The 23,553-nt window shown below is 39.7% G+C and overlaps 1 long non-coding RNA gene and 1 pseudogene across 1 annotated transcript in view; one reads left to right on the top strand and one right to left on the bottom strand.

Annotated features, from left to right (window-relative positions):
* Window positions 1-1,076: 1,076 nt before the first annotated feature.
* On the bottom strand, window positions 1,077-7,562 carry LOC141371222 (uncharacterized; annotated as a pseudogene).
* A 459-nt stretch (window positions 7,563-8,021) lies between these two features.
* The window catches only part of LOC112810778 (uncharacterized), a 43,050-nt gene continuing 27,518 nt past the window's right edge, over window positions 8,022-23,553 (top strand). The window contains exons 1-2 of the long non-coding RNA XR_012376010.1: window positions 8,022-8,139; window positions 8,978-9,038. This is a non-coding gene — a long non-coding RNA (uncharacterized lncRNA). The remainder of the gene's footprint in view (window positions 8,140-8,977; window positions 9,039-23,553) is intronic.

Raw genomic sequence — 23,553 nt, 5'->3', positions numbered from 1 at the left:
AATCAAAACATGGTACCTTAATCAGTTTCTGAGCAAATATTTAATGGTCATTAAATACAAATGATAATATAATTTAAAATCTTTGGGGTCACTAAACAAATACACGGTATGAATCTTCTTCCACCCCAACTAACATCACCACATCCACCACCCTGTTAGACCAGTTTTGGAAAATCAGAATTCTTTCAACCACAGCTGGTGTGAATGCTAGTCCATCCATCTGTCCCTCTGCTCCCCTTTGACATATGACTAATTAGAAAATGAATGTGTGGAATGGTCTTTGAGGGGCGGCTGCAGACTCTCTGGATTTCTTGAACACAGCCCCTCTGCCTGTCTTACTGCACTCTCCAGTGCTTGGCTGAGCTCCTGTGGCCACACCAGGGCATGGCAGTACGTGGTGGTAAACTCCTTCTCACACAGTTAAGTGTGAGGAGCGAGGAAGGAGGAGGTGCCAGACTAAAGAAGTTCCTGGGAAAGTGTTGTGTGGAGGAGGTGGCCTGAGAGGTCTGCTTTCTTTCTATGACAGAGCAGGAAGCTGCATATGTATCGAGGCCAACACACAGCTGGAAGACAGGATCACTTAATAAGGACTGGTATTTACTTATTTACTTAAAAAAAGATTTATTTATTTGAGGGAGAGAGAGCATGAGAAGGGGAAGGGTAGGAGAGACAAGCAGACTCCCCACTGGGCGTGGAGCCAATGCAGTGAGGCTCAATCCTAGGACCCTGGGATCATGACCCGAGCTGAAGGCAGATGCTTAACTGACTGAGCCACCCAGGCACCCCCCAAAATTCTTTCAAAGTTTATGGTTTGTGATGTTCAATAAACCTAACAGCTTACAAAAACTTATCAAAAAATACACCTTTAGTATCTGATTGGAAATGGAGACCACTGTTACATTATTTCTATTGGTAATATAAATCCACCTTTTCAACTATGAAGAACTTCACAAACACAAAAAATAGCAAGACAAATATGTGTATTACCACCATATAGAAGTAAAATATTTTATGTTTCTTTGTAGTTTTTATTTATTTATTTTTAAAGATTTTATTTATTTGAGAGAGAGAATGAGAGAGAGCACGAGAGGGAAGAGGGTCAGAGGGAGAAGCAGACTCCCTGCTGAGCAGGGAGCCCAACGCGGGACTCAATCCCGGGACTCCAGGATCATGACCTGAGCCGAAGGCAGTCGCTTAACCAACTGAGCCACCCAGGCGCCCTCTTTGTAGTTTTTAAATAACATATACATATTTAGATGTGAAGCCAAAATCTCTGTAACCATCACCCCATCCCATTCTTCTTCCTTGTCCCCAAATCACCATCACAAATTTAGCATACAATCATCCAATCCTTTTTTATACCTTTCCATACATATCTATACCCATAACCAATGCACAATCTAATGTTTTATTCCAGTTCCAGTTAGAGATATTATTATATTATGTGCATCATCTGCCCTTTGATTTGTTTTTCACTCAAGATTATGGTTTTTAGATCATCCTTATTAATCCATATAGATATGGTTTGTTGCAGTAAATTGCTGTACATTATTCTATCATATAAATATAACACATTTTATTCAACTTTTACCTAGTGACAGGCATTTCCAATTCCTTCCACCCCCAATATTTGGCTGCTAGAAATCATGCTAATAGTTTTGCTGCCAGAAATCACACTGCAAAGAACATTATGGTACACATCTCTCTCTATTGTATTGGAGTTTCTCTAAGGCATAATACTAAAAAAAGAAATTTTGGGGTGTTTTGAGGTATACTTTAGGAAAATCTATTCAGGTTTACTAAGTCATTTTCCTAAAGTTTCAGATTTTTTTTTTACAGCGGATTTTTCTTTTTTCAATGTACGATATAAGGTAGGAATCTTTTTTTCTACAGAGAAAGGCAATAATCACCCAAAACACTGTTTAATTAGGTCATAATTTCTTTACAGAATTGAATTGTATGTAGGGTTCATATTCCATTCTATTAACCTAATATCTATTAATGCATATCACAAAGTTTTAATAATCATAACTATATAAAATTATATATGAAAATATGTATTCCTTTTCAATCCTTATACTTCTTCATTTTATTGCATTGGCTCTGGTCTCTAGGATTATACTGACTTGTGATATCAGGCATCCATGCCTTGTCTCTGACTTTAATGGGAATGTTTCCAAAGGTTCAGCATTAACTATGATGTTTACTGGAAATTTTGTTGGACTCAGGATTTTCATTATATTAATGTTTCTCCTCATAAGAATGTTCTGATATCTCGTATTTTGAGCTCCTGCTAAAGGCTTTCCTACATTCATAATGTTTTACCCCACAATTAATTCTCTGATGTGTAGGAAGTGTAAGTTCCTACTGGAGGCTTTACTATCAAGGCATTAATATTATCATTAATGAGTATGAATTTTCTGATGCCTAACGTGGTGTGACTTCTGGCTGAATGCTTTCCCACAATCTCTATGCTGATAAGGCTTCTCACCTGTATGTGTTCTCACATGTAAAGCAAGAGCTGAGAGTTAACAGAAAGCTTTCCCGCACTGATTACATCCATAGGGTTTCTCATCTGTATGACTTCTCGTATGTACAGTAAGAGATGAGCTTTGTGAGAAGGCTTTCCCACATACCTCACAATCATAAGGCTTATCACCTGTGTGAATTCTCACCTGTACAAAAAGTGATGTAATTTGAGAGAAGAATTTTCCACATTTATTACACTCAAAGGGTTTCTCTCCTGTATGAATGTTGTGATGTTTAATGAGATATTGCTTCTGGCTAAAGGCTGTTCCACATTCATTACATTTAAAAGGTTTTTCTCCAATATGAATTTTCTCATGCTTTGTGAAATTTGATTTGCTGCTGAAGGTTTTCCCACATTCTTTACATGTATAGGATTTTTCTCCAGTATGCATTTTCTAGTGTTCAGTGAGGCTTGACTTCTGAATAAAAGCATTCTCACAGTAATTACATCCAAATGGTTTCTCACTAGTATGACTATTCTGATGGGTAATGAGATTTTCTATCTGATCGAAGGATTTTCCACATTCCTTATGTTTGTAGGATTTCTCTCCAGATTGAGCAGTGTGATTCTTGGTGAGGTATTGCTTCTGAGGTCTTTCCCACATTCATTACATTCAAAGTGTTTCTCTTCCATATGGATTTTCTCATGGTCAATGATATTTGGTTTGTGGCTAAAGGCTTTCCCACATTTCTTGCATGAATAAGGTTTCTTTCCAAAAGGAATTTGCTGGTAACTTATAAGGTTTGACATCTGAATGGAAGCTTTCTCATATTCATAAGGTTTAAATTTTCTCATGTTCTATGAAGTTGTGCTTCTGGCAAAACAGTTCTCCAAACTTGTTACAATCATTGAGTTTTTCCACAGTTTGAATTTTCTCATATTCCTCCAGTTTGAGTAACTGGCTAAAGGTTTTCCAATAGCCTTACATGTACAGGTTTCCTTTGCTGCATTATTTCTCTAGTGACTAATAAGATGAGTGTGAATATAAGCCCTCACACGGAGAAAGTTAGTTCATAGGGTTTCTCTCCACAGTATATTCTCAGGTATTTGATGAGCTTTATTTATGAATCCCTGTTATACAGATTTCAATTAGCAGGGGTTACTGCAAAATAGGATGAGTTATAATATACTTACAATATTCATAGCATTTCTTTATTACATGGATTCCTTCATAATATGTTAAGTCTAAATTAAGCTTTCAACTCTCAAATAAATAGATAAAAATTTTTAAGAAAAGAAAAGGAAAAGCAGATGGCAGGGAAAGGCACCAAACTGAAATCAGGGGGATTAATTTTTTTTTTTTAAGAGAGAGAGTACATGCAAGTGGGGGGAGGGGCAGAGGAAGAGAATCTTTTTTTTTTTTAAGATTTTATTTATATGAGAGGGAGAGGTTGAGAGAGCACAGCAGGGGGTAGGGGTAGAGGGAGAGGGAGAAGCAGACTCTCCACTGAGCAGGAAGCCTGATGCAGGACTTCATCCCAGGACCCTGGGATCATAACCTGAGCCAAAGGCAGATGCTTAACCGACTGAGCCACTCAGGTGGGGCTCTAGCTCATGACCCTGAGATCATGACCTGAGCCGAAATCAAGAGTTGGATGCTTAACTGACTGAGCCACTTTCAGGCACCTCAAATCAGGGGGATTAAATAAATGGTGGGTCCTCGTTACTGTTGGACCTCCAAAATTCTGGTATTCAAGAGATGAGAAGGGGCGCCTGGGTGGCTCAGTCCTTAAGCGTCTGCCTTCGACTCGGGTCATGGTCCCGGGGTCCTGGGATCGGCCCCACGTCGGGCTCCCTGCTTGGTGGGGAGCCTGCTTCTCCCAAAAGAGATGAGAAGACTCCTCCGGAAAAATGGAACAGCCCAGAAGAAAACCTGTCTAATACTAACATTTTGAGACTGACAAAGAAATGTCTGAATTCTTTTTTAAAATTTTTTAAAGATTTTATTTATTTATTTGACAGAGAGAGACACAGTGAGAGAGGGAACACAAGTAGGGGGAGTGGGAGAGGGAGAAGCAGGCTTCCCACGGAGCAGGGAGCCCAATGTGGGGTTTGATCCCAGGACCCCGGGATCATGACCCAAGCTGAAGGCAGACGCTTAACGACTGAGCGACCCAGGCTCTCCAAAAATGTCTGAATTCTTGACCAATAGTTCTATAAAGAAGCTCGCAAGTTGACGAGTCCTCATTATATACAGATATTACAGTCATCTTTTTAGTGCATTATTAAGAAAAGATGAAAGGACAGCTATTAATCTGTAAATTAGGGAAAACCTAATAATGTTAATGTAAACCTAGTAATACGAAAGACAAATGAAAACAATGAAAAAAAATTTCCAAGGAAATGGATACATGTAAGGAAGAGAAAAAGACACAAAAAAACAGGAACAACCCACCAACCCCCACCTCCCCACAATACCACAGAGAGATAAGATATTATATTAAGGAAACAAATAACAGGTACTATAAAAACTGCTCTTTTTAAAAAGTTTATTCTTTTTTTTAAGATTTCATTTATTTATTTGACAGAGAGAGAGAGCACAAGCAGGGGGAGCAGCAGAGAGAGAGAGAGGGAGAAGCAGGCTCTCCACTGAGCAGGGAGCCCAATGTGGGACTCGATCCCAGGACCCTGGAATCACGACCTGAGCCAAAGGCAGACACTTAACTGACTGAGCCACCCAGGTGCCCCTAAAAACTGCTCTTGAAATTAAAAAAAAAATAGCTATTAGTAAAAATTTAATAGATATGGGAAATAGTGTTGTGGAAATCACTAAGTTGTAGGGAAAAAAAGTTTAATAAAGGTAGTAAAAGATGAGAAGGATAAAAGATAAAATTAGGATTTTCAATACCCAGATAAAAGGAGTTCAAGAGAGAGAGGAGCAAACTGAATGGAAGAAACTTTCAGAGAACAAATATAAGCTTTCTAGAAATATAGGTCATGGTTCTTCAAAATAAAGAGGTCCCTGTACAATTCACAAAAAAGACCCATACCAAAGCACACCTTTGTGAAATTTCAGAAAACTAGGTATGAAGAGATCTTAAGTGCTTCCAAAGAGAAAGAACAAAACACAAATCAAACTGTCATCATATTTTAAGATAAAAAACTGTAAACTTTGGTATAATTCTCTCAGAATTCTAAGGGAAAACAATGTCTAACCTAAAATTTCAAACCTAGTTAAGCTGTCATCCAAAAAAGTGTAAAATAAAAACGTTTTTAGACTTGTAAGGACCCAAAGTTTTTACTCCAAATTAACCTTTCTCAAGGTGCTAAGGGAGAGATTAAACCAAAAATAAAAGAAGACGCAGCTCCAGAAACCAGTAATCCAACATAAGAAAGAGATGGAGGTCCGCAACCACAGCTGGGCCTCTCAGTCGACAGTCCCAGGGCAAGCTCTGCCCACCAGGGCACCCACCATAGTCATTCCAGGTTTTAGGGTGGCTGAGGGCAAGTGCGGGGCTGGCAGCTGTCCAGGGCAGCCATAACAGAGGGGCACAGGCAACCCACACAGGGCAAACCTCTGGAGCACCTGATTCTGGTGACGGGGTGGGGAATGCACTACTGGAAAAGAAAGAAATAAATAAAAAGAGGTGAAGGAAATTCAAAAGATGATCATGTGCTGGTTATTAATCTATTATTTTTCAGTCCCACATTGAACCTTCTATAGGTTTTTCTAATGCTGGCACTGCGAGTCTGAAAACGGCATTTCCCAAACTCCTTTGCCAGTTGGCTTCCTTTTTTTAAAAATTCATTGATAAATGCAACAAACTCATTAATTAACTCTACAGTGGAGAAAGTCATGGACACTATGTAAACTAAATAATAAAAATTAACATCACAGGTAATGGAACATATTAACGTTGTGTGTCTCCAGATAGGATAAACTGATAATAGCATAGCATCACTTTTATGGGGTAATCCCCAAAATGTATAAATGATGAGGGGCACCTGGGTGGCTCATTTGGCTGAGTGTGGGACTCGGTTTTAGCTCAGGTCGTGATCTCATGGGTCCTGAGACTGAGACCCTGGCGCTCTGTGCTCAAATGTGGAGTCTGCTTGAGATTATCTCTCTTGGGGCGCCTGGGTGGCTCAGTCTTTAAGCGTCTGCCTTCGGCTCAGGTCATGATCCCAGGGTCCTGGGATTGAGCCCTGAGTCGGGCTCCCTGCTCAGCGGGAAGCCTGCTTCTCCCTCTCCCACTCCCCCCGCTTGAGTTCCCTCTCTCGCTGTGTCTCTCTCTGTAAAAAAAAAAAAAAAAGATTCTCTCTCCCTCTCCCTCCACACACTTGCAGGCTCTCTTTCTCAATAAATAAATAAATCTTTTTAAAAATGTATAAATGATGAGGAAACATCAGGTAAACACAAATTGAAGAACTGCAAAATAACCTGTATTCTGAAAAGGTTAAGATCGTGAACAGGTGGAATAAACAGATAACAAAGAGGTGGTAGAGTTAAACCTAAATATTTTAGTAGTTTCATTAAATGTACATAAGAAAGTATGTTTCTAAACTTGAGGGTCTCAACTGATAAAATCAAGCATTTCATAACAATTATTTTGCAACCTTCTTTCTTGCTTTAAAAGCATGTTACATTAGCATTTTAATTCATACTAAACATGTCTATTTTAACATAAAAACCCATTTTATGTTGTCTATCATATAATAGGTTACCTTTTCCTCCTGTCAACCTTCAAAGAAAACTGATGCTCCAGGAAGATGCCTTCTTACCATTTTACGGATGAGGCTTAGGGGTTAACTGGTGATAAACAGATACGATCCTGCTCTCCCAAATAGGTGACCCATATTTATATATACACAACACCCAGTCACACCTGCGGTCGCAACACAGCATCTCCGGACTCACCTCTGCCCCGCCGCCTTCTTCACCTGAGAGCGTCCCTCGGGCGCGTCCCCACTTCCCCCTGCAAGACCGTGATTCCTTCCCTGTCCCCGCCTCCACTAGGTCCAGAAAGAGACGACTAGGTCCCACCTTCACTCACCCTCAGCGCTGAGCGACCTAGGCTTGCTCTCATCGACAAAGATGAAATGTCATCCCTTTGCATGCAGAGGGCGAACTAGTACCTCCAGAAATCTCCCGGGTGCCGCGGGTCGGATTCCGGCGGCCAGGACCAGGTGTCCGCTCGCATTCTGGCCTGAGTGGCAGCTTTTCTGGCCTGGACTACATTTCCCACAGACGCTGCGGCTCGAGGCTGCGTCGGCCGAGAACCGGGCGTCCCGTCCGGTGCCTACGGCGACGCTCCAGCTGCCCGGGGTGAGGCCCCTGAAGGCCTGGCGGTTGCCTCCCGCCGACCCGCTCCGCCTACCAGCCGCCCGCGTCGGGCCTCGCGGTTCTGTTTGGCGCCGAGAAGCTGTAGATGAGCACGAGCCCAGCTTGCGCGCGGAGAGGAATCCGGAGGCCTGCTGCCCGCTTCCGGCCTGCATTTCCCGGAGGACTCGCAGGCGGACGCTACATTCCTCAGGATTTCGGCCGCTTTGCGGGATGGCGAGACCGTTGGCTTCCCCGAGTTAGCTGCTGCCGGGCCTTTGGAGTCCGGTGCAACTTGGCCAGTTTGGGCCAGCCCGCAACTAGGGAAGGACTAGGGTGAGGAGTTCAGGTAGGAGCATTTCGTGTCCGGAGCCGGCTGAAGAGAGAGAGAGAGAGAGAGAGTGAGTGAGTGTGTGTGTGTGACAGAGAGACAGAGAGAGAGAATAAGAGAGAGAGGAGGGAGGAAGGGGGATGGGAGGGGGAGAGAGAGTAATTGTGATTGTTACCGCGTGTCGTCGTGGTGTGTGATTGTGACTGTATGTGGTGATAACTCTGGGTGATGGAGTAGGGTGCTTGGGACTGTGCGTGTTCCCAGAATGGGTATGTGATTGTGAGTGCATGACTGCACCATCGTGCACAGGGATGTAGAGGGCCGGTGACTGTGCAGTTGGGGCTGTGTCCCGCGGTGAGGGAGTGTGTGTGATTTTGGGAAAGTGTGCGGCACCGTGTGTGTGTGTGGGGATGGGTGGGTTTGAGTCTGTGACTGTGTAGGTGTGACTAGTGTGACCCCCTTGGGGGATGTGTGTGTGTGTGTGTGTGTGTGTGTGTGTGTGTGTGTGATTGTGATTGGCTGTGGGGCAATGGGTATGTGGGTGTGGGGAGGCTGTGTGATTCCGACTTTGTGTGTCCCCAAGGTGTGGGATTATATGTAAGTGAGTGACCTGGTACAGCACCATGTTTGCACATGGGGTGGAGGGTGTGACTCACCACTCTATCCAGGAGACATCTGTGATTCTGGCCCTTTCCTGTAACTACATTAGGCTGGACTCTATAGTCTTCCCTGACTTTCCTTTGTATGTGTGTGGGGACAGTGAGGGACTGGAGTCCCTAAAGTGTGTGTTCCAACCTGGTCAACTGGAATTCCAAGAAAAGCCAGTGTCTCATCAATTTCTTCTCTCTTTCTACAGTTTCTATTGTTAAGAGGAAGAGTAAAGAACGATTATTGAACATCTAGAGGCCAAGATCAAGGTGCTTTGGGTTTTTTTTCGTTCTTCCCTGAAATAGTTCTTGTTTCTCAGAGCATAATTTTTTCCCTCTCCTGACAGTTCCTGACTACCAAAAGCCCATTCAACAAACCTTGTCCATAGTACTTCCCATTTGGATTGGGTCCAAAGACTCAATTTTTTATTTATTTTTTTAAAGATTTATTTATTTATTTGAGAGAGCGAGAATGAGAGAGAGAGAGAGAGAGTACATGAGAGGGGGGAGGGTCAGAGGGTGAAGCAGGCTCCCCGCTGGGCAGGGAGCCTGATGCAGTACTCAATCCTGGGACGCCAGGATCATGACCTGAGCCGAAGGCAGTCGCTTAACCAACTGAGCCACCCAGGTGCCCCAAGACTCAATTTTTTAATCTATCCCCTCCCTCTTAGTATTAATTGGGCAGTTTCTTCTGTGTGCCAAATCTCTGCTAAGATCTCTGCTGGTCTAGTGAGGCAAATACAAGAGCCTTATCCTAACAGAATTGTTGGAAATAAGATTACCTTGTATGTAACATCACACACCACAGTCCTGGTACTGAAAGCCATGCAATTTATGGGATGGTGTTGGTTAGTCTCAGTCGAAGTAAGTGATAAGATCTTTCACTTTGGCAGTATTTTTGAAGTATAAATGAGATTGGGGGCTTGATCAAGGAGTTCTATACTAATAAGACCAGGATTTACCGTGTAATCTATGAGTAAACACTTGGATCAGTTTCCAGGTCTGTTTTGAATTAAATGCTCAAATGGTCCTCACTGGGGTACTCAACCTGGAATCCATGTCCATCATTGACTTCTAAACTTTTTTTTTTTTAGATTTTATTTATTTATTTCACACAGGGAGAGACACAGCAAGGGAGGGAACACAAGCAGGGGGAGTGAGAGAGGGAGAAGCAGGCTTCCTGCAGAGGAGGGAGCCTGATGCGGGTCTCGATCCCAGGACTCTGGGATCATGACCTGAGCCGAAAGCAGACGCCTAACAACTGAGCCACCCAGGTGCACCCATCATTGACTTCTAAAGGGAAAGAGACTATAATGATACTAAGGATTACAGAAAAGAAGGATAGATTTAAAAACAACACCATAGGACAATCTTTGAGATAATAATAGCCAAAATGAGTTTCATAAATAAGGAAATTTTAAGTAATTCCTGCTATAAGGGGATTTTATGCAGTTAATTGAAACTGTGTTTGAGATAGAGCATATGCATTTTCAACATTGTGACTAACACCTATGCCCAGGTGAAAGGGCAGTTCAGATATTGGAAGCCTTTGCGTGTAAAAGTTCAGCTGGTCCACATCTAGGCCACAGTCTTCTCTCATTTGATCTGTGCAGTAGCCTATTAACTGGTCTCTACTTCCTCCAGTGCCTGCCTAAAATTATTAACACAATAGCCAGGGTGATTCTTCCAAAATGTGGGTCAGATTATGTCACTTCTTGACTTAAAGCTTTCTGTGCTTTCCCATCTCAGAATAAAAACCAAAATCTCTACAGTTGTTTATATAGCCCTATGTGATCTGGCTCTCTGTTAACCTGACTGTATCTTCTGTAAATTTTTTTGTAACTTAATTCTGACCCCTCTGCGTGTGAGTTTGATGATTCCCCTGCCTGGAATTTTCTTACTCCTGATATTGGCATCACTTAACTCCTTCACTTTCTTCAAGACTTAACTCAGATGTCACCAAATTGGAAAAGCCATCCTTGACCACCCTATATAGAATAGCATCTCAACCAATGTACTTCCTATCACTCTTGTCCTATTTAATTTTTCTCCATAGCTCTTATTATCATTTTTTTACTGAGACATAATTGACATATAATGTTAGTTTCAGGTGTACAACATAATTCAATATATATATATTTTGTGAAATGATCTCCTCATAAATTTAGTTAACATCCATCGCCACAGTTTTTTTTTTAAAGATGTTATTTATTTGCCAGAGAGAGCACAAGCAGGGAAGTGGCAGGTAGAGGGAGAAGCAGGCTCCCCACTGAGCAGGGAGCCTGATACAGGTCTCGATCCCAGGACCCTGGGATCATGACCTGCGCCAAAGGCAGACACTTAACTAAGCCACCCAGGCATCCCCATCACCACACATGGTTAATAAATTTTTTTTTCTTGTGCTGAGAACTTTTAAGATCCACTCTCTTAGCAACTTTCAAATAGTGTATAAAATAAAGTTATTAACTATAGTCAACATGCTATATATTACATCACTAGGAGTTATTCATTTTATAACTGGAAGTTTATACCTTTTGATCACTGCCACCCCCATTTTGCCTTCCCAGCTTCCCACATCTGGAAACACCAATCTATTCTCTGTATCTCGAGTTCAGTTTTTTAATTTTTAAATTTTTTTGAGATTTCCACATATAAGTGAGATTATACAGTTTCTTTCTCTTATTCCATTTAGCATAATGCCCTCAATGTCCATCTATGTTGTTGCAAATGGCAGGTTTTCCTGCATTTCTTTAAAAAAAATTAATTCTGGTATAATTAACATTCAGTGTTAATTAGTTTCAGGTGTACAATATAGTGATTCATCAATTCTCTACATTATTCAGTGCTCTCAAGATAAGTGTGCTCTTAATCCCTTTCAACTATTTCACCCAACCTTTCACCCACCTCCCCTCTGGTAACCATCTATTTGTTCTCTGTAGTTAAGAAGCTGTTTTTTAGTTTGTCTCTTTTGTTCGTTTGTTTTGTTTCTTTAATTTCACATATGAGTGAAATCATACAGTATTTGTCTTTCTCTGACTGCCTTATTTCACTTAGCTTTATACCCTCTAGATCTATCCATATTCTTGCAAATGTCAAGATTGCATTCTTTTTTTTATGACTGAGTAATATTCCATTGTGTGTGTGTGTGTGTGTGTGTGTGTGTATACACACCACATCTTCTTTATCTATCATTGGACATTTCCATAATTTGGCTATTGTAAATAATGCTGCAGTAAACATAGGGGTGCATATATCTTTTTAAATTAGTATTCTCTGGGTAAATATCCAGTAGTGGAATTACTGAGTCATATGGTAATTCTATTTCTAATTTTTTAAAAATACTTATTTATTGGGGCACCTGGGTGGCTCAGTCATTAAGCATCTGCCTTCAGCTCAGGTCATGATCCCAGGGTCCTGGGATCGAGCCCCGAGTCGGGCTTCCTGCTCCACAGGAGGCCTGCTTCTCCCTCTCCCACTTCCCCTGCTTGTGTTCCCTCTCATGCTGTGTCTCTCTGTCAAATAAATAAAATCTTTTAAAAATATATTTATTGATTTATGAGAGAGAGAACACGAGCAGGGGGAGGAGCAGAGGGAGAGAATCTCCAGCAGCAGACTCCCCTGTGTGGAGCACCACACAGGGCTCAACCTCATGACCCCAAGATCATAACCAGAGCCAAAATCAAGAGTTGGATGTCCACCCGATTGCACGACCCAGGAGCCTATTTCTAATTTTTTGAGGAAACTTCATACTGTTTTCCACAGTGACTGCACCAGTATGCATTCCAACCAACAGTGCATAAGAGTTCCTTTGTCTCCACATCCTTACCAATACTTGCTGTTTCTTGTGTTTTTCATTTTAGCCATTCTGACAGGTGTGAGGTGATATCTCATTGTGGTTTTGATTTGCATTTCTCTGATGACCAGTGATGTTGAGCATCTTCATGTGTCTGTTGGCCATCTGTATGTATGTCTTTGGAGAAATATCTGTTCATGTCTTCTGCCCTTTTTAAAATTGGATTATTTGTTTTTTGGGTGTGAGTTGTATCAGTTCTTTATATATTTTGAATACTAACCCTTTATCAGATATGTCATTTGCTAATATCTTCTCCCATTTGGTGGGTTGTCCTTTAGTTTCATTGTTTACTTTGCTGTGTAGAAGTTTTTACTTTGGCATAATAAATTATTATTTTTAAAGATTTTGTTTTTAAGCAATTTCCACACCCAGTGTGGAGCTCAAACTCACAACCCTGAGATCAAGAGCCACATGCTCCACCAACTGAGCCAGCCAGGTGCCCCAGTTACAATACATTATTCTTCTGTTTCCCTTGCCTTAGGGAAAAATGTTGCTATGGCCAATGTCAGAGAAATTACTACCTGGGTTCTCTTTTAGGATTTTTGTGGTTTCAGGTCTCATATTTAGGTCTTTAATCCATTTTGAATTTATTTTTGTGTATGGTGTAAGAAAGTGGTCCAGTTTCATTCTGTTGCATGCAGCTGTGCAGTTTTCCCAATACCATTTGTTGAAGGAACTTTTTCCCATTATATATTCTTGCCTCCTTTGTCAAAGATTAATTGACCATATAATCGTGGGTTTATTTCTGGGCTCTCTATTCTCTTCTATTGATCTATCTATGTTTCTGTTTTTATGCCAGTACCATATTGTTTTGATTACTACAGCTTTGTAGGGTATCTTGAAATCTGAGATTATAATTCCTGCAGTTTTGTTCTTTCTCAAGATTGCTTTGGCTATTTTTTTTTTTTTTTTGTGGTTCCGTACACATGGATTTCAGGATTATTTGTTCTAGTTCTATGAAGAATGCTTTTGGTATTTTGATCGCAATTGCATTAAATCTGTAGATTGCTTTGGGTAGTATAGACATTTTGACAGTACTTGTTTTTCCAGTCCATGAGCAGGAATATCTTTTCATTTCTTTGTGTCATCTTCAGTTTCTTTCATCAGTGTTTTATAGTTTTCAGAGTATAAATCTTTTACCTCCTTGGTTAAGTTTATTCGTAAGTATTTTATTATTTTTGGTGCAATTATAAATGGGACCACTTTTTAAATTTCTCTTTCTGCTGCTTCATTATTAGTGTATGGAAATACAATAATATTTTGATTTTGTGTCCTGCCACTTTACTGAATTCATTTATCAGTTCAGGTAGTTTTTTGGTGGAATCTTCCAGGTTTTCTATATATAGTATCACATCATTTTCAAATAGTGAAAGGTTTACTTCTTACCGATTTGGATGCCTTTTATTTCTTTTTTGTTGTCTGATTGCTGTGGCTAGGACTTCCAGTACTATGTTGAATAAAAATGTTGAGAGTGGACATCCTTGTCTTGTTCCTGATCTTAGGGGAAAAGCTTTCAGTTTTTCACTGTTGAGTATGATACTAGTTGTGGGTTACTTGTATATGGCCCTTATTATGTTGAGGTATGTTCCCTCTATACCTACTTTGTTGAGGGTTTTTATCATGAATGGATGTTATACTTTGTCAAATACTTTTTATCTATTGAAATGATCATAGGGTTTTTATCTTTTCTCTTGTTGATGTTGATTTATTATATTGATTGATTTACAAATATTGAACCACCCTTGTATCCCAGGATTAGATCCCACTTGATAGTGGTATATGATTTTTAATGTATTGTTGGATTCAGTTTGCTAATATTTTCTGTTTTTGTTTTATGATTATTATTTTTTTTTACAAAAGGTTATTCTTAAATGTACAACAGGATCTAAGACAACACTTTATTCCAGCTATAGGTAGCAACAGATGCTGTGATAGGGAATCCAGATGTTTAAACAGGAATGGAATTAAGGATCATCATTGCCTCGGGCATAAGGAACAGACTGAGCCACCCAGGCATCCCTTTATTTTATTTTTAAAAAAGATTTTATTTATTTATTTGACACAGAAAGAGTACACAGCAGGGGGAGAGGGAGAAGGAGAAGCAGACTCCTCACTGAGCAGGGAGCCCAACCTGGGGCTCGATTGCAGGACCCTGAGATCATGACCTGAGCTGAAGGCAAACGCTTAACCGACTGAGGCACCCAGGCACCCCATATCTGCTTTTTTAAACTAGTTTTGATGTCCACATTTAAATTTCTGATATTGGTAATTTTGTGTTCTCTTTTCTCTTGACCAGTCTAGTAGAGGTTTATCAATTTTATTAATCTTTCCAAAGAATTTTTTTAGAACCAATTTTTTTCATTTAAATTTTAGTTAACATACAGTGCAATATTGGTTTCTGGAGTAGAATTCAGTGATTCATCACTTACATACAACATCCAATGCTCATCCCAACAAATGCCCTCTTTAATACCTGATATCCATCTAGTCCATCCCTTCCTCCATGAACCCCTCAGTTTGTTCTCTATCGTTAAGGGTCTCTTATAGTTTGTTTCCCTGTCTCCTTTTTTTTTTTCTTTCCCACCTTCCTATATGTTCATCTGTTTTCTTTCTTAAATTCCGCATATGAGTGAGATCATATGGTATTTGTCTTTCTCTGACTGACTTATTTCACTTAGCATAATACACTCTGGCTCCATCCATGTCATTGCAAATGGCAAGATTTCATTCTTTTTGACAGCTGAGTAATATTCCATTGTATATACATTACATCTACATCTTCCTTTTTTTTTTTTTAGATTTTATTTATTTGTGAGAGAGAGAGAGAGAGCACAAGCAGGGGGAGCGGCAGGCAGAGGGAGAAGCAGGCTCCTCACTGAGCCTGATGTGGGACTTGATCCCAGGACCCTGGGATCATGACCTGAGCTGAAGGCAGATGCTTGCCACCCAGGTGTCCCACGTTACATCTTCTTTATCCATTCATCAGTCAATGAACATTTGAGCTGTCTCCATAGTTTGGCTGTTGTTGATAATGCTGCTATGAACATCAGGTGCATGTACTGCTTTGAATCTGTATTTTTGTATCCTTTGGGTCAATACCTAGTAGTGTAATTGCTGGTAGTTCTATTTTTAGTTTTTTGAGGAAACTCCATACTGTTCTCCAGAGTGGCTGCACCAGTTTGCATTCCCACCAATAGTGCAAGAGGGCACCCCTTTCTCTGCATCCTCACTAACACCTTGTTTCTTGTGTTTTTATCTTTAGCCATTCTGACAGGCATGAGGTGGTATCTCATTGTGGTTTTGATTTGTATTTCCCTGATAATGAGTGATGTTGAGCATCTTTTAAATGTGTCTATGAGCCATCTGGATGTCTTCTTTGGAAAAATGTCTCTTCATGTCTTCTGTCCATTGCTTAACTGGATTATTTGTTTTTGGGGGGTTGAGTTTGATAAGTTCTGTATAGATTTTTTGATACTAACCCTTTATCAGATGCGTCGTTTGCAAATATCTTCTTCCATTCTGTAGGCTTCCTTTTAGTTTCGTTGATCGTTTCCCTCACTGTGCAGAAGCATTTTAACTTGGAGTCCCAGTAGTTCATTTTTGCTTTTGTCTCCTTGCGTCCAGTGACATATCTAGTAAGAAGTTGCTATGGCTGAAGTAAAGAGGTTTCTGCCTGTGTTCTCCTCTAGGATTTTGATGGTTTCCTGTCTCACATTTAGGTCTCTAATCCATTTTGAATTTGTTTTTGTGTATGGTTTAAGAAAGTGGTCCAGTTTCATTCTTCTGCATGTTGTTCCCAACACCATTTGTTGCATATATTCATTTCTGCTTTGTCGAAGATTAGTTGACCATAGAGTTGTGGGTTCGTTTCTGGGATCTATACTCTGTTCCATTGATCTATGTGTCTGTTTTTGTGTCAGTACCATACTGTCTTGATGACTACAGCTTTGTAATACAGCTTGAGATCTGGAATCATGATGCCTCCAGTTTTATTTTTCTCTTTCAGGATTGGTTGGACTAGTCGGGGTCTTTTGTGGTTCCATACAAATTTTAGGATTGTTCTAGCTCTGTGAAAAATGCTGATGGCATTTTGATAGGGATTTCATTAAATGTGTAGATTGCTTTGGGTAGCATAGACATTTTGACAATATTTGTTCTTCTAATCCATGAGCATGGGATGTTTTTCCATTTCTTTGTATCCTCTCCAATTTCTTTCATAAGGGTTGTATAGTTTTCAGAGTAAAGATCTTTTAGTTAGGTTTATTCCTAGGTATCTTATTGTTTTTGGTGCGATTGCAAATGGGATCGATTCCTTGATTTCTTTTTCTGCTGCTCTGTAATGGTGCAACAGACTTCTGTACATTGTTTTTATATCCTGAAACTTTGCTGAATTCATGTATAAGTTCTAGCAATTTTTTGGTGGAGTCTTTCAGGTTTTCTAAATAGAGTATCATGTCATCTGCAAGTAGTGAAAGTTTGACTTCTTCCTTGCTAATTTGGATTCCTTTTATTTCTTTTTGTTGTCTGATTGCTGAGGCTAAGACTTCCAGTACTATGTTAAATAACAATGGTAAGAGTGGACATCCTTGTCTTGTTCCTGATCATAGGGGAAAGGCTTTCATTTTTTTCCCCACTGAGGATGATATTAACTGTGGGTCTTTCGTATATGGCCTTTATGATGTTGAGATATGTTCCATCTATCCCTACTTTGTTGAGGGTTTTTATCAAGAATGGATACTATATTTTGTCAAATGCTTTTTTTGCATCTATTGACAGGATTGTATGGTTCTTATCCTTTTATTAATGTGGTATGTCACACTGAATTGATTTGCAAATATTGAACCACTCTTGCAGCCCAGGAATAAATCCCACTTGATTGTGGTGAATAACTGTTTTAATGTACTGTTAGATTTGGTTTGCTAGTATCTCGTTGAAAATTTTTGCATTCATGTTCATCAGGGATATTTGCCTTTAATTATCCTTTTTAGTGTGGTCTTTGGTTTGGAATCAAGGTAATGCTGGCCTTGTAGAATGTGTTTGGGAGTTTTCCTTCCATTTCTATTTTTTGGAACATTTTGAGAAGAATAGGTATTAACTCTTCTTTAAATGTTTGGCAGAATTCTCCTGGGAATCCATCAGGCCCTGGACTTTCGTTTTTTGGGAGATTTTTGATTACTGATTCAATTTCTTTGCTGGTTATGGATCTCTTCAAATTTTCTATTTCTTCCTGTAGAATGAATTAATTTTTAATTGATTTTTCTCTATATCTCTACTGTTCTCTTTCACTGGTTTCCATGCTGTTATTTTTCTCTGCTTTGGGTTTAATATGCACTTTTTAATAATTTCTTTCTTAGATCATTTATTTTGATCACTTTTTAAATTTAGTAATACAGGAATTTGAAGCTAGAAATCTCCCTCCCCTCTATGTAGTTTTATTCAGCTGCCTCTTACAAATTTTAATATGCCCTATTTTCTTTATTGGGTCAAAAGTTTAATTTTTCCTCATGATTTCTTCTTTAACCTATGGATTCTTCAAAAATATGATGTTTGAATATCAATCATTTTGTAGATTTTTCAAATATTTTTATTACTGATTTCAGGCTTAATTCTTTTCTGCTCAGAGAATATATTCCAAGCCTTTAAATTTATAAGGACTTGTTTTATGGCCCCAAATATGATGTTTTGTGATGAATGTTACATGCTGCTGAAAAGAATATGTATTCTGCTGTTGTTGAATACAGTATTCTATAAATGTCAAAGTGATTGACAGTTGGTCAACTCTATTTTTATTGATTTTATGTCTGCTTATCCTATCAATAAGAGAAGTATGTTGAAATCTCCAACTGTGATAATAGATTTCTCTTATTTTTTTTTTCCAGTTCTGTTTTTGCTTTACATATTTTGGAACTCTGTTACTAGGTACATACATATTAGGATTTTTTGTCCCCCTTTACATTACAAAATTCTTTGTTCCTGGTAATATTCCTTGTTCTGAAGTCTACTTTGTCTCATATTAATATAGCCACTCCTGCCTTTTTATGATTAGTTTGCATGTTATATATTTTCCTATATTTTATTTATTATTTTTTAAAGATTTTATTTATTTACTTATTTGGCAGAGAGGGGGAGAGAGAGAGAGAGCACAAGCAGGCAGAGCAGAGAGCCCAATGCAGGGCTCAATCCCAGGATCCTGGAATCATGACCTGAACGGAAGGCAGATGCTTAACCTACTGAGCCACCCAGGAGCCCTTCTTTTCCTATATTTTAAACTGTCCATATGTTTATATTTAAAGTGGGTATCTTTTAGACCGTTTATAGTTTGGTCTTATACTTTCATCCAATCTGACAATCTCTGCCTTATAATTGGAGTGTTAAGACCAGGAATTGGCAAACTGGTTCCTGGACTAAATCCTTTTATAAAGTTTTGTTGGAATACAGTCATCAGATTTGTTTACATGTTTGTAGCTGCTTTCATGCTGCAACTGAATAGTTGAATAGTTATGGCAGAGACCATATGGCCCCCCAAACCTAAAACAGTTAGTACCTGGCCCTTTACACATAAAGGTTGACGACCCCTGGTTTAAATCATTATCTTTTAAAGTAATTACCACTGTGGTTGGACTTAATTCTACCATCTTGCCATTGGTTTTGTTTGTTCCATCTGTTTTGTTTGTTTTGTGATCCCATTTTATTCCACCATGGCTTATTAGTTATACCTCTTTGTTTTTGTATTTTCTTTAGGGCTTCCTATAATGGCCATAGTACCATCTTTAACATACCACAGTTTTACTTCAAATAATATTATATTATTCCACATACAGTTTAAGAACCTAACAGCAGTACATTTCCATTTCCCCTCTCCCATTCTGTGTGCTATTTTTGTCATATATTTTACATGTATATGTGTTTCCTTTAAGCAGTGAAATTTTACCCTCATGTTTTTCATTTCCCATGTTTTCCACATCATGGTGTAGATCCAAATATCTACCTGTTAGTATTTTCTTTCTGCTCAATGAATTTCCTTTAATATTTCTTGAAGTTCAACAGTGAATTCTCAGCTTCTGTTTGTCTAAAAAAGTCTTTATTTCATCTACACTTTTGAAGGATATTTTTTACTGTGTATAATGTTCTAGTTGACAATTTTGTCTTGTAACTTGTGTAGTTTCTAATGAAAAGTCATCTATAGTTCTTTGCTCCTTTGTATGCAAAATATCTAGATATCTTTTTTCCTCTGGCTCCTTTAAAAATTTTTTTCTTTATCACTGTGTTTCAGCAACATTATGATGTGCCTGTGTGTGTGTGTGTGTGTGTCTCTATGTGTGTCCATTTATGTTTCTTCTGTTTGGGGTTTGTTCAGATTCTGGTATCTATAGGGTTTTTATATTTTTTAATGAAAATATTTTAAAGCTGGACATTATTTCTTGAAAGGTTGTTTCTGTTCACCTTCTTTTTGCTCCTTCTTAGACTCCAGTTACACATATGTTGGACTTTTGGTATTATCCCACAGGTAATTATTGCTGTTTTTGTTTTGTTTTTTCAGGTTTTTTTTTTTTCCCCTCTGAGCTTTGTTCTAGATAGGTCTGTTGCTATGTTGTTCAAGTTCACCGGACTTTTTCTGCTACAATGTCTAATCAGCTGTTAATTCCATACAGAATGTATGGAAATACTGAGATATTCTGTTTTCATCTGTTCTGTCCATTTTGGTTAAAAAAAATATCAAGTTCATGTTTTCCTGTACATTGGATCTTATTTATAGTAACTGTTTTTGACATCTTTGTGTGATGTTTCTATTATCTCTGTCTCTTGCATCTATTTCTATGAATGGATATTTTTCTGGTTTATGGCTCATGTTTATCTGATTCTTCAGATGTCTAATTCTTTTTTTTTTTTTTAAGATTTTATTTATTTATTTGACAGAGAGAGACACAGCGAGAGAGGGAACACAAGCAGCGGAGAGTGCAAGAGGGAGAAGCAGGCCTCCCGAGCAGGGAGCCTGATGCAGGGCTTGATCCCAGGATCCTGGGATCGTGACCTGAGCTGAATGCAGACATTTAATGACTGAGCCACCCAGGTGTCCGGCAGATGTCTAATTCTTTTTTTTTTTTTTATGTTATGTTAATCACCATACATTACATCATTAGTTTTTGATGTAGTGTTCCATGATTCATTGTTTGTGTATAACACTCAGTGCCCCATGCAGAACGTGCCCTCTTTAATACCCATCACCAGGATAACCCATCCCCCCCACCCCCCTCCCCTCTAGAACCCTCAGTTTGTTTCTCAGAGTCCATAGTCTCTCATGGTTCGTCTCCCCCCCGATTTCAGATGTCTAATTCTTGATTAAAAGTTGGATATTCATTTTCTGTTGGCACTCAGAGATTTCTTTATTCTGCTTAGATTCCCCTTCTGTTCTGCAAAGTATGGGGTTCTAAATGCAAAATTATTTTCCTTCCTGGGATCGAGCCCTGCATCGGGCTCCGTGCTTGGTGGGGAGCCTGCTTCTCCCTCTCCCACTCCCCCTCCTTGTGTTCCCTCTCTTGCTGTGCCTCTCTCTGTCAAACAAGTAAAATCTTTCAAAAAAAATAAATAAAATATTTAGTTTTCCTCACATATTTGTAACTGATGAAAGTCTGATTAATCTGATTCTTATTCTCTTAAAAGCACACAGCTTTTTCTCTTTTTGAAACATTCACAATTTTTATGTTCATCTTTCAGGTTCTGAATCTCTCTTTTTTTTTTTTTTAAAGATTTTATTTATTTATTTGACAGAGAGAGAGCAAGAGAAGGAATACAAGCAGGGGCAGTGGGAGAGGGAGAAGCAGGCTTCCCGCCGAGCAGGGAGCCCAGGACCCTGAGATCATGACCTGAGCCGAAGGCAGATGCTTAACGACTGAGCCACCCAGGCGTCCCTCTCTCTCTCTCTCTTTTTTTTAAAAGATTTTATTTATTTCAGAGAGAGAGCAAGAGCACAAGTGGGGGGACAGAGGGAGAGGGGGAAGCAGGCTCCCCACTGAGCAGGGAGCCCCACAAGGGGCTTGGTCCCAGGACCCTGGGATCATGACCTGAGCTGAAGGCAGATGCTTAACTGACAGCCACCCAGGCGCCCTATGATTCTGAATTCTTTCTAAGAACTTTGTTTTATTTATTTTTTGCTTTTTTTTTTTTAATACATGTGATTGAATTGGGGCACCTGGATGGCTCAGTTAAGGTTGAGCGTCTGCCTTCAGCTCAGGTCTTGATATCAGGGCCCTGGGATCGAGACCTGCAGTGGGCTCCCTGCTCAGTGGGGAGTCTGTTTAATCCCTCGCCCTCTGCCCCTCCCCCAGCTCGTGCTCTGTCTCTCAAATAAAATCTTTTTTTTTTTTTAAGATATCATTTATTTATTTGACAGAGAGAGACAGCACAAGAGAGGGAACATAAGCAGGGGAGCAGGAGAGGGAGAAGCAGGCTTCCCCATGAGCAGGGAGCCTGATGCAGGCCCTGATCCCAGGACCCTGGGCTCACGACCTGAGCTGAAGGCAGATGCCCAATGAATGAGACACCCAAGCGCCCCTCAAAGAAATAAAATCTTAAAAAAATAAAAGAGGGGCGCCTGGCTGGCTCAGATGGTTGAGTCTACCTTCGGCTTAGGTCATGATCTCCAGGTCCTGGGATTGAGCCCCATGTTGGGCTCCCAGCTTAGTGGGGAGTGGCTTCTTCCTCTGCCTCTCCCCCTGCTTGTGCTCTGTCTCTGTCTCAAATGAATAAATAAAAAATCTTTAAAAAAAATAAAAAATAATAAAAGAACAAAAAGGCTTAGTAAGATTATTTAAAAATACATTTGATTGAATTTAATAAACCATTGACTGTAATTCCACCATTATTTTATTTATTTATATTAAAAATCACTACATCACGGGATGCTTGGGTGGCTCAGTTAAGCATCTGCCTTCAGCTCAGGTCATGATCCCAAGGTCCTGGGATTGAGTCTGGGCATCAGGCTCCTTGGCTCAGCGGGGAGCCTGCTTTTCCCTCTCCCACTGCCTCTGCTTGTGCACTCTCTCTCTCTTCTGACAAATAAATAAATAAACATCTGTTAAAAAAAAAAAGAATTCTTATGCATGTATGTAAGGAATGTGGGAAGGCCTTTAAGCTTCATGGGAACTCAACATCTGAAAACCTATAAATGTCTAGAATGTGGGAAGGCTTTTAGTTTTGGCAGAGATCTTAGAGTACACCAAAGTACTCATCCTGGTGAGAAATCCTATTACTGTGGAAAGACTTTTAGTTTGGGCAGGTAATGTAAGAGTACACCAGAAAATTCATACTGGTGAAAAACCCTATAAATGTAAGGAATGTGGGAAGGCCTTTAGAATACATCAGCATCTCACTCAACATCTAAAAACTCATAGTAGTGTGAAACCCTATAAAAGTAAAGAATGTGGGGCGCCTGGGTGGCTCAGTCATTAAGCTTCTGCCTTTGGCTCAGGTCATGATCCCAGGGTCCTGGGATCGAGCCCTACTTTGGGCTCCCTGCTCAGTGGGAAGCATGCGTCTCCCTCTCCCACTCCTCCTGCTTGTGTTCCCTCTCTTACTGTGTCTCTCTCAAATAAATAAATAAAATCTTAAAAAAAAAAAAAGACTGTAGGAAAGCTTTTAATTTAGGCAAAGAACTTAAAATAATACCAGCATACTGGGGCGCCTGGGTGCTCAGTCGGTTAAGCGTCTGCCTTCGGCTCAGGTCATGATCCTAGAGTCCTGGGATCGAGCCCCGCATCAGGCTCCCTGCTCCGCGGGAAGCCTGCTTCTCCCTCTCCTACTCCCCCTGCTTGTGTTTCCTCTCTCGCTGTGTCTCTCTCTGTGAAATAAACAAATAAAATCTTTAAAAATATATATATACCAGCATACTCATTTTGGTGAGAAACGCTATAAATGTCAGGATTGTGAGAAGAT

Source organism: Callorhinus ursinus, unplaced genomic scaffold (assembly GCF_003265705.2).
Source record: "Callorhinus ursinus isolate GAN/ISIS: 27379988/994484 unplaced genomic scaffold, GSC_fseal_2.0 scaffold61, whole genome shotgun sequence".
In the NCBI taxonomy this organism is placed as follows: domain Eukaryota; kingdom Metazoa; phylum Chordata; class Mammalia; order Carnivora; family Otariidae; genus Callorhinus; species Callorhinus ursinus.
This window is presented reverse-complemented; position numbering and strand designations above follow the sequence as displayed.